Here is an 11,933-nt window from a genome sequence, read left to right on the forward strand (position 1 = left end):
TATTTTCAGGTGAAAAGAGAGTTTAAACTTAATTGTTCTCTTACTTTTTTCACTTCAACATATCCTATCAAGGATGTTCAGACATTATGTACATAGAGGATCAAGAGATCGATCAAAGGATTAACTCGGTCTTTTATGAAATACGATTAACTCATTGGAAGGGGGATCTAATAGTGTGAGAGATAAAACAAATTCTTTTTTGCAAGATGGAGATTTTTATAATAACAAAACTGTTCTAAGTTCAAAAGAGATGCTATTCAGGAGAATGTCCAATCGATTAAAAAATAGATTTTCACAAAAGATGTTTCACAAAAACTTATGTGTCTAGTATGTGAAAGAAACAACTTAAGATGAAAACAAATTATATCAGAACGTCAAGTAAAAACACAAGATTTATACTGATTCACTCAAATTCTTAAGTTACGTCCAATTCTTTTCAAATCCTTGAAGGGTTCCACTAATAAAAAATTATTGCAAATAAGTTTTTACCCTTTCACCTATGGATACAACAAGTACTCTCTATATCACTTTTGACACACACTTAATCTCACCCCCCCTATATTAAGAAACACCTAAGTATTCTATTGTCACTAAATCACTTCTAGATTTCCAAATAACAGTTTGAATAAATTCAATATTCAAAACAACAAGGTAATTTTGTTAAGAGAGTATACACGATTAAGCTCGAATACAACAAGGTAATTTTTTTATGCAAATAATTGTTTTTTATCTCAATATCTTGATCAGCCAATCACTTCAACATAATAACAACATAATGGCCTACAATTGTTATCATTCAAAACTTTGCTAGTAATTTTGTTCATAATCACAACATAATGGCCTCCTACAAAACCTGCATAATAATCAAAAGTTAACTTATAAATCCCTTCTTGGTCTTCCACTATTGTCCCCTCCTTATCCTTTAGGTTAATCTCCTTTTTTTTTCTTTTTCTAGAAGTAACATATGAGTGGAAGAATTTTGTATTCATACCTCACTCCTTAAGCCAGTGCACCTTGGATCTTTATTTCTAGAATGTCTCATCCTGAAGTAATAGTTTTGTTAGTTCCTCCTTCTTCTTTTTAAATTCCTCAACATTTTCCTCCTCAGCTCAGATCCTCCAATTTATGTTTGCTTCTTTTAATATCTTCCTGAAATCTCATTATAATGTAGCTCCCCTAAGCCTCTAATTTCTCTGGGCAGGTTCGAATTTTACCGGTGAAATCAACTTCACTTGAATTATTCTAGTCGCCTTTCACTATCTCCTTTACATCTTCCTCCAACAACAACCAGACATTTTCGAATTTAAACCTTATCCTTATATGGTGATGGTTTGATGCTTCTTGGGTAAATGCTATTGAATTTCAAAATTTTACATCAGGATAATAGTCTAACCAGTCACTAGTGACCAAGACACAATATAGTTTCTCTTCCACACCATTAATAGTACCCTTGCTATGTGACCAAGTGAAAGGATATCCCATCATAGGAATGCCCACCGGATTGCAATCTAACACAGCTCTCCTGAATCCATTGATTAGCCAAGACGGATGATCCATTCTTCTACATTTATCATATGGAAAAAAATGTCATTAAAATCACCAATAACACACCAAGGGAGAGATGATATAGTACGAAGATTTATAAGCATGTTCTAGGAATCTTTCCTTCTATGGCTTTTAGGAAGCCCATACAAAGCAATAAATCTCCACTTTTTATTATTATCATCAACAACCATTACATTGATAAAATTTATAGAATAATTCGTAATTTGACAATTGATCTTATTATTCCAAAACAAAGCAAGACCTCGCTCCTACCCTCTCTATCATCTGCAAATTAATTATAAAACTCGACTACCCTTTTTATTTCTTCCACTTAATTTGCATGTATCAATGTTTCTAATAAGAACATATCATCCCGTTTATGGCTCTAAATGAGGTCCATAAGAACAAGAATTACACATAGGTTGCCCAAACTCTAACAGTTCCAACTCAAAATTATCATTAGTCCTAGTTGGCCTGGCTATGCCATTAAAAAATTAATAGAAACAACTTCATGATTTTGCACTCTTCATCTCATCCTCTAGTGAACTCACCATGTTCCTTAGACTCTCTCACAACCCTCACAATTGTTTCACTTAGTCTCAACAACCAAACTCTCAATGGCAAAAAGAAAACAACACTCTCAGTGGAGGAGAGAAAATCCTAAAAATGGTAGAGAAAACAACAGTTTCAACTCACAGATCAAGTGATTCTACAACAAGAGACAAATTAAATGCTTGTTTTGGGACAAATCTCGTGGCGCCAAAAATGGGAAATTTCAAAGGAAACATTTGGGGCATTAAGTTCCTTGGCATTTGCATTCCACGACCTGCTTGAACAATCCACATTCACTCAATCGTTAGAAAATTTTTAAAAAATAATGGAACCTAATGGGCCTTCAAGTCCATGTTGGCTGCAAAATCAAATGCGTATGATGATTCGAAGAAGATTAGGGACAAAAGGTTAAAAAATTTGTGGGAATTTTTTTTATAATTTGTAACAGATTTTAACTTTTATAAATTATAAGGAGAATAATCAATAATGGACCAATGAAAAAGTGACACATATGTATAAGAAATGAGAATCAATTGAAGACAAAAAAAAATACTAAATTTTTTATCGGAATAAAATTCGGGTATTTTTAATTTTATAAGAAAAATATATATTTTAACCTTTTAAAAAATATTATAACAACGGATGAAAACGAGAAATTATTGTTGTGTGTTTATTTGGTTGTAAGTAAAATAAACTATAACACAACGGCCTTGCATTTTGATTACTCCACTAGGGTTATGTAACGACCCGCTTCTCAAGCGTCCACGTGCCCTTTGAGTTTGGTGGAGAAGATGCTTTGCGTTGAAAACGATGAAGCTTCCACATAAATATTCATATATCTTAAATATCTTAACTAAACATCGACAGATGGACTAAAACAAAAAAAAGAGAAGAAGAACAAGTTTAAGAGCACCTGAAGATTTGTGATAATATTAACATCCGTGTTATTGTATGACTAGTTATTTCAATGATTTCTTTTTATTTTATTTAATGTCACTCCTTATTGTAATGCTAAAATATTAGTATTCCTATAAATCTGAAATATTACAAATACTTAATCATTCAAACTTCAATTATTTTAAAACCAATTATTTTAATATTAATTAATTTTAAAACAATTCTATTAAAATGTACCGCAAACATATTCTAAATGACTCTTCGTAGATGATAAAAATACTCGTTGAAAACTATCAAAAAGTTGCATTAAGCTATGGTTTTCTATATATTCGAAGGTTAATTATTGTTGCACGTGAATAAGACACGCATTTAAAATGTACTAAAAAATAAACACAAGATGAAAATAAATTTATCTCTATTAAAAGAAAAGAATTAAATCAATATTTTTTATCACAAATATTAATTATTAGTTTATCGGTAAAAAAAATAAATCAAACACGTGACATGTTTTCACCTTTTGTTTCTTTTTAACCACTCAAGCTTATATGCCCAACAATTAAATCAGCGTGCTTATGCTTTATAGTGTGGGGGAAGGAATTACCAGGATCCTTGCACAAGATGAAAATAATTTTCTCTCTTTGACCGTTTAAAATGATAATTGCTCAAATAATCGGTTTAATCAGCTCTCAAACCGATCAATTAGAGAATTGAATTGATAAAGAACATAATAAAATAAAACAAATTTAATGGCAAAAACGGATTTGAACTGGAGTATTTCTTATGCTTTTTATTCATAAACCTTTGTTAAATAACACTCGTACAAGAAATGTATCTGTAAAACGGAATTTTAAATAAAATACTAAAGATAAAATTATGAAGAAAAAAACTTATAAGTTTTCAAAGTTAATTCAAGTAACTTCTTCTAAAAAATAAATTATTAAAATAAGTTTACTTATAAAACAAATAGCTTATAAACTAGTCAAAAGGAGTTTATAAATTCCTCAAAAATCTTATATCAAACATGGCCAAATATGATTTTTTATATTAATTAATTAAAAAAATTACTAAATTGATTTTTCTTACAATTTTATGTTAATATGCTATCTAGTAATTTGTAGGGAAATCTATTATTTTGTTTGTTATATAAGTAGGGTATTTGTAGGCCGGTTCAAGGTGAATAAGACTCGCATTTTGGTTTGATTCATACCAACGAGTTATCCATTTAAATTCATTTATTTTTCCTAAAATTACTATTTCATATCATGATTCATCCAAATTTTTAATATAATTAATACAATATTATCAAATATATGAAATTAGTCAAATTGATTTATTTAATACCGTCAACATAATATTCTAGAATAAACTAATACAAATTAAAATAAAATATTTTTCAATAAGATTTGCTATACTAGCCTGAATCACAATTATTTTCTACAAACTAATATCTTATAATAAATTTTATTACAACTAGATTTATTGAAATAAATAAACAAAATTTGATTCATTAATATTATAAACATGTCAAAAAAATAAATATGAAAAAATATCAAACAAATAAATATGTATCTTGAAAGTAATACGTTAAATAATTTCAACAGTAGTTCAACACTTTGAAATTCTAACCCCTAGTTCGTAAACACTCCTATATATAAAATTAAAAATATATATTTAGTTTTCACTAATTCAACAGTTATTTAAATAGGATCAGATTAATAAATTGTGAACAAATTACTAGTATACTTTTATTAATACAGAAACTGATGCGATTCTTATGACATTGGTTATTTCTCAGCCACAAGTGTGCCAGTGGTCTTGTGGACCAAACACAATCCTACCAAGACATGACACTCTCAAATTCATTGCATTTTCATTAGAGTTAGAGGCTTGAATATGTTTTTTTTTTCGACGTAAGTTGGTGCTTTATTTTTTTAGTTTTAGTATATGTAAGTCAGCAATTTTTTAATTTTGATTATTTTTTCTTATTCATTTTTAGTGATAGCAAGTTTGTATTTTTTTAATTTTAATTCTTTTACGATTTAATTTTTTTCATTCATAGTTTTATAAGTTTGCACTTACAAAGGCCAAAATTAAAAGAAAAAAAAACGTAAATTTACTTATACTAAAAATGAACGAAATATCCTATAGTAATTAAATTAAAGAAACTTAAACTTATAGGAATTAAAATTAAAAAATAAACTTACAAAAACCAAAATTTTAAAAAAAAAATACTAACTTACAAGAACTAAAAATATTTTTAAACAATAATGATATGTGTTGTAAATAATATTTGGAAGTTAGGGCAAACTCTCTTTAGTAACTTCTTTTTGGTTTGCATTACATACTAGTTATCATATTTGCATATTCAATTCTTTTCTTTATTTTTCTCTTCTAGATTTAAATATGTTTTTAGTTTTGGTTAGTTAATATTTTTCTTAGTTCTTCTAAATTTATTTTGTTAATTTTGGTTCTTATAAACATAAATTTATGATGATTATAAATAAAAAAAATTAAAATCTTACAAGGACAAAAATTGAAAAAATAAAAATTTATAAAACTAAAAATAAGTAAAATATCTTAAAAAAACACGTGTATAAAATTATTATGATGTTTTTTATATAAAAAATAAAATACTATGATGTTATTGTCATGAATTATCAATCGAGTATTACACAGCCTAATGTGATGTTGAGAGTGAAATTAGTCTAAATCATGCATAGAAATATAAAGTTGAGACATCCACATTGTTACTAAAATTAGTGGTTTAAATCTTATTTGGTATTTGAGTATAAAATAAATTGTATTAGAAGGAAAATATTTATCTTATGTGTGTTTATCATCCCAACAAATATTAGTCATCACTTCTGACAAGACTATTTCGTATCAATACTATGGTTAGAAAAAAAAATAATCACTAGCGTCAATTAAGATGATAGCATGAAACATGTTGTCTTTATGTTTATTTTTATGTTATATTTATGTTTATCAAATGATGAAAAATGTAAAATATAAGATAAAATGCAACAAAACAAAATAACACAACTATTATTTTATTTGAATATTTTATGATGAGAAAAAGTAAAGGCTTAATTACAAAAAGGTCCTCATATTTTTTCCATTTTATTAAATAAGTTCCCTATTTTTTAATTCACTATCGGAGTTTCTTTATTTTTTCAAATTCACTATTGAGTCCCTAGAGGAAAAATTAAACATTAACTGTTAGCTTAAAACGTTGATTGTCATGTCTGGATGTAATTGGTTGTTTAAGAAGTGTTTCCAATTTACCCTAATTAGTAATTAGGTAACTAACAATTATCTCAAACGTTTAGTTATCTTAAACTTTCTTCTTTCTCATTGTGGCGCTAATGCTATCCAATGACCTTCTAAACAACGTCATCCACCTCCGATTCTGTTGCTGCTCCTCCATTTTTTCTCCTTCCCCCACCGTAACAGACGAATGCCTTCGTCGTGACTCCACTATCTCCTACTTCTCTAGGTCCAAATTCAAACACACGCGTTCTTGTTTATTGTTTCGTTGTTGATGACCTTGGCGGAAAGGCTTTGCGTCCTCCACCAGGAGAATGTCCTCCGGATCCATGCGGCAGTGACAAAGAGGAGACATAGAATGCGTGTCCAGCCACGTGTCCACGCACTCCACGTGGAACACGTGCTTGATTTTTGGCAATAGTCGGAGAACCTCCACGACCTCAAACTTGTTTAGGCACACCACGCAATCGAGTCTTTCCTTTTGCCCCCGTAGCGCTCTGAAGTTAAAGATCGATAAGGATTCCACCACAGACCGATCAATGCTAGAGTTTTTCCTTCTGGCAAACAATGCCACCGTCCACATCACGACTACTATGCCTGGTCTGAACGGCGGCAAAGAGTTATTGTTTTTGAGATAATTGTTAGTTATCTAATTACTGATGAAGGTAAATTGAAAATAACTCTTAAACGACCAATTATATGTAGACACGTGATCGTCAATGGTTTTAAGTTACTGATGAAGGTAAATTGAAAATACCTCTTAAACGACCAATTATATGTAGACACGTGATCGTCAATGGTTTTAAGTTAACAGTCAACGTTCAATTTTTCCTCTAAAAACTTAGATAGTGAATTTGGAAATATATAAAGATTTCGATAATGAATTAAAAAATAAGGGGACCGATTTAATGAAATGAGATAAATAAGAGGATTTTTTTTGCAATTAAGGCAAAAATATACTAATTCCATCCCTGTTTTCTGGATTGGAAAGAGAAAAAATACCCAATAAAAAAAATGGAATAAGATATATTCCATCATATTGCAAGCTTATATTTTTAAAGATATAAGTTTAACCCATTTAATTAAATAATTTATTTTGAAAGTTTTTATTGTATAATTTTTTGCTGAATATTTACCATGTATAATTAACAGATCGGACCACATTATCATGTAAAAACTAATCAGACCCTTATTAGTGACAATGATAATAATAAGGCAGGTTGAATTAATTTTAAAAAAATAATATTATTGATGTGAAGTATTTACTGATTTTGTTAATTATTAATTTCTGTTAAAATTTTTATTTGATTAAGTTTAATGAATCTCTTATTTCAATCACTTTTTTCATTCACCAAACTTCAACTTAAACGTAAGAAATCGAACCAAAATTTACTCGGAACAATGACTTTTTAGTGATTGAATAGATTTTAAACATTTCATATGAATTTTATATGATTTTTTATATTAATGATATTTTTCTTTTTTATTTTACAGATTTGCAAAACAAGAATGTAATATATGTTGATGTTGATTAGATCAAATTAATCACAATCTTAAAAATAAGAACGTTTCCTTTAAAACAAAAGTGAAAAATAATGTTTCCATGATTTCTCTTTAAACTAATTAATGCTACTAGTATTTTATAGATTATGATATCCAACGTTCTAAAAAAAACATCAACTGAACGTTAGAGGTACATTATTATTTTTTTCTCAATCAGATGGATCATTTACTTTGAGCAATTTTACTAGTTAATATAATTATTATGGATGATAAAAGTTTTTATCAAAATATTTAATATAATTGTATAGTTACTTTTTATTAATTTAAAATAATTTTATATTAATGGATTCACGCGTTTAAAGGTAAAGATACATAAATTTACTCAAAACTAAATTATAACATATTCATAAAAAAATTAAATTATAACAAATTTAATTTTAGTTATATATACTCCGGATAAATTTGAAACAACCAAAGAATAGTAGCTCGTGACTTATGTTGTTAATACAATTTTTTTTTATAAAAAAAAATGCACACGCACACATTAATTACGCATTGAATGAAAACTCTCATAAGACTTGCTTGTGTTGTGGTTGAGACGAAAAAGTGAAAGACCTCCTGGCATCTCACCGCGAAAGGCGACGGCGACAACATTATTTTATTTTATTCCCAATGAAAATGTATTACCTGCTGCAATTCTTCCCTTCCCATATAATTCCAAATGATCATTACAATCACACATCATTGCAATCACTATACTATCACATAAGAATAAGATTCGGAGAAATCCCCATGTTTTTCTCCTCCCTCTTTGTTACCTTTCTCTTATTATTATTTTTACTACTATTAAATTATATTTCTAATTTTCCAATACAAAGTGAGTCCGTTCAATTGTTTTTAACGAATTAATTGTAAAAGTGAGTTACAATAGACTAATTTTTAGAAAACTTTTTTTAATACATAAGACAAAATTCTAATATTATGTTGTATTTGTAGGAATCTTCATAGATATTATTCACTTTGAACTTGAATTGACCTAAATCAATCCAAACAGTTTGGTTAAGTCATTTATGTATTTGAGTTAAAATAAAATCAAACCAATCAAAATCGTTCATTTACAAATTGAGTCACTAGTTTAAATTTATAGATCCGATCAAAACCGAAGCGAATCAATCAAAACTGATCAAAATTTATAAAGTTGTTTGGTTTAGCTTTAAATATTGTTATTATTGGAACTCGAAGTGTTGAAAGAATAATTGTTGGAATTAGTACTACTTTCAAATACATTGTTATTTGTTTTATCTTTTTTCATATTTATTTTGTCTTTCATGTTTATTATATTAATGAATTATATACTGTTCATTTATTTAAGTAAAATTTATTGTAAAAAATTAGTTTATAGAAAATAGTTGTAATTCAAATTATTATAGAAAAATATTATTGAAGAATATATTGTTTTAATTTGTATTAGTCTATTCAAGAGTATTTTGTTGATGATATTCAATGAATCAATTTACTATTTTATAGTATATAGTTAATTGTATTGAATATTTGAATGAATCATGATATAAAATAATAATTTTAAGAAAAAAATATAAAATTTAAATAGGTAATCAGTTGATCCGAACCAAATTAAATCGTTTATAAATTAATTGGATTAGGTTGGGTTAAAATAAAATTTAGAAAAAGCAAACTGAACTAAATCGATTAAGTTTAATTAGATTGGATCATGAATTTAACATAAAGCCATCATCAAACACTCCGGTGTGTTAGAATTAACTCTGAATCAAATAGTAAAAGTAGGTTCACGTTTTTGGTTTTTTCTTGTTGCATTAGTCTTGCCAACATATTAAAACCAATGAAACGTTAATAAGGGGTAGGAGAAGGGGAACTTAAAAGAACTGTAGTCTCATTCAACTTGTAAACTTTTTTTCTTGAATCTTATATTGTGTGATGGTAGTAATAATTAATTTAATTCTTTAACTTAAATATTTTGTCGTTAATTTCAACCTCCTTGAGATAAAATATCTGACTCTGCCTGCCTGCAATAGATGTTTGGTTCAGTTTCAAATTGAATAAAAATAAAAAATTCCAACGTTCAACCATGAGAGAGTCAAAGACCTTAACCTTAGGAGGTGGTAATCTTGAATTCAAGAGGAGCCCCTTCAATCCTTAGCTCGTCAATTATGAATCATTCTTTCCATCAAAGTCTGCTTGGATTTGTTATCTGCTGACAGAAAAAAACAATTTATGATACGAAACCTTCGAATGAATGGTCAACTGTGTTGTGTATATCATATAACAAATGGATAACAAAAATAAAATACGTAGTTAAAAGACAAATGTTTTAGTTTAAATAATTATATGTATTTTACAGCTATTTTATTTATACTTCTTGTCTTGTTTCAGGTAAGATAAACAAATTATTATTATAAATCCTTCAAAAAGTATTTCTATACGATGATGTTCTTTTCTTTTATTGGCACTGTAATTAGACGGTGTTCGGAGCCAAGAAGTCAGTTTGCGATCGCAATGAGAATCTGAATTCTTTATTCGTGATTAAGCACTGTATTCTCGGGTAGAATTCCAAGATTGAAACGAATAGGAAGAAAATAATAAACATAACTCCTATGTACATAAACTTTTGCAAAAGTATTCATAGTAATGAGTTGAGTTTTTTTATAAGTTAAAATTAATTTATACACTAAATTTTTATAAAAAGTTCATGCATCTAACTCGTCTAAAAGACGAAGTGCTAAGTTGATTAGTTTTACTCAATTTACCTTCTTATCTTCTTCTGCTATAAGTATTTATATAAAAAATTATTCAAACAAGACCATAATAATATAGGACCTAGTGCCAAGTGTCATCTAAAGACCTTAACAAATTAAGTTTAAACATCCACTAGAATGCAGTGGAGTACTTGAGCTTTTTTTTTAAATCGACGAAGAAGAATACTTGCAAAATGGTACCACTGGTACCTTAAAAAATAACAGAAACATGTCCACAATGGTTATAATTAGATAATAATACCTTTTAACCATTGTCAAGAAAGTGAACCAATGTCACATAAACTCCTACCCAGTAGCCAATGACACTGGTAAGCCCACCCAAGTAGTTTGATTCAATAATTGTATCACACAGAATGACAAAAGAAATTCAAGTTTAAGTGTCAGGTAATTTCCATTTTATAGCATAAATTATGAGTGATAACGTTGAACTATCTAGTCGGATCCATCTAACCAGTAAAAAAATAGTAAGATAGGTTATTTTTATTCTTTCTAATAATGTACAATACGCCATCAAACATAATCTAGTATTACTTGTTCGATTTCGATATCATACTAATATAACTTTTTCAAAGCTTTAAAAACTATTTAAAAGTTAAAACTTAAAAAGAAGTACTTAATATTTAAAACTACAGTTATTAGTAATTTTATCATCTTCTTAATGAAAAAAAATAATTTTAAGTTAAAATTTCTTAAATATTATATGCTTGAGTCTTAAAATTTGGAGGGAAAAAAAAGAAAGAAAAGAAAAAGTCTAAAAGTCTTAAAATAGCTCTTTTAAAAAAAAATTTAAAAATAAATCTTCGTTAAAAAAATTACCTTTTAAAAAATCCCCTTACATAATTTTTTTAAACTCAATTTCTCCTTAAAGAAAAGAAACCCAAAATAAATAAGATTAAAATAATGCATAATATTTATGAACCAGCATTTAAAAGACAACCGCAGTATCCTTCAGTCACCATCTGAGGCTGAGAGTCCAAAATTTTTAGTTTTATTTCACTAGTAGTATATATTTATCAAGCCTATATAATATTTTTTTTATAAAAAAATCAAGCCTATATAAACAGATCTTATACTATTCACATCTTATATTATCAGACTTTATCAGGACTAAATTTATTTGAGTTAATTATGCATGCTATCTTAATAATTTCAAATAAATTTTAATTTATTTTGTTAAATTAAAAAAAAAACTCTAATACCAAGACAATTGCTTTCAACAAATAAGATATTTATGCATACGCCTTGTACCCCACCCCGCAGCGTATGAAAAAAAAGAAGAGCAGAACCTATTGATGCATGCACCTGACGTTCTGGTGTAGTTTTGATGTCAAATTCAACCATAAACGCTTTAAGCAATTGCGGCGAATGGAATGCCAA

This window comes from Glycine max, chromosome 6 (assembly GCF_000004515.6).
Source record: "Glycine max cultivar Williams 82 chromosome 6, Glycine_max_v4.0, whole genome shotgun sequence".
In the NCBI taxonomy this organism is placed as follows: domain Eukaryota; kingdom Viridiplantae; phylum Streptophyta; class Magnoliopsida; order Fabales; family Fabaceae; genus Glycine; species Glycine max.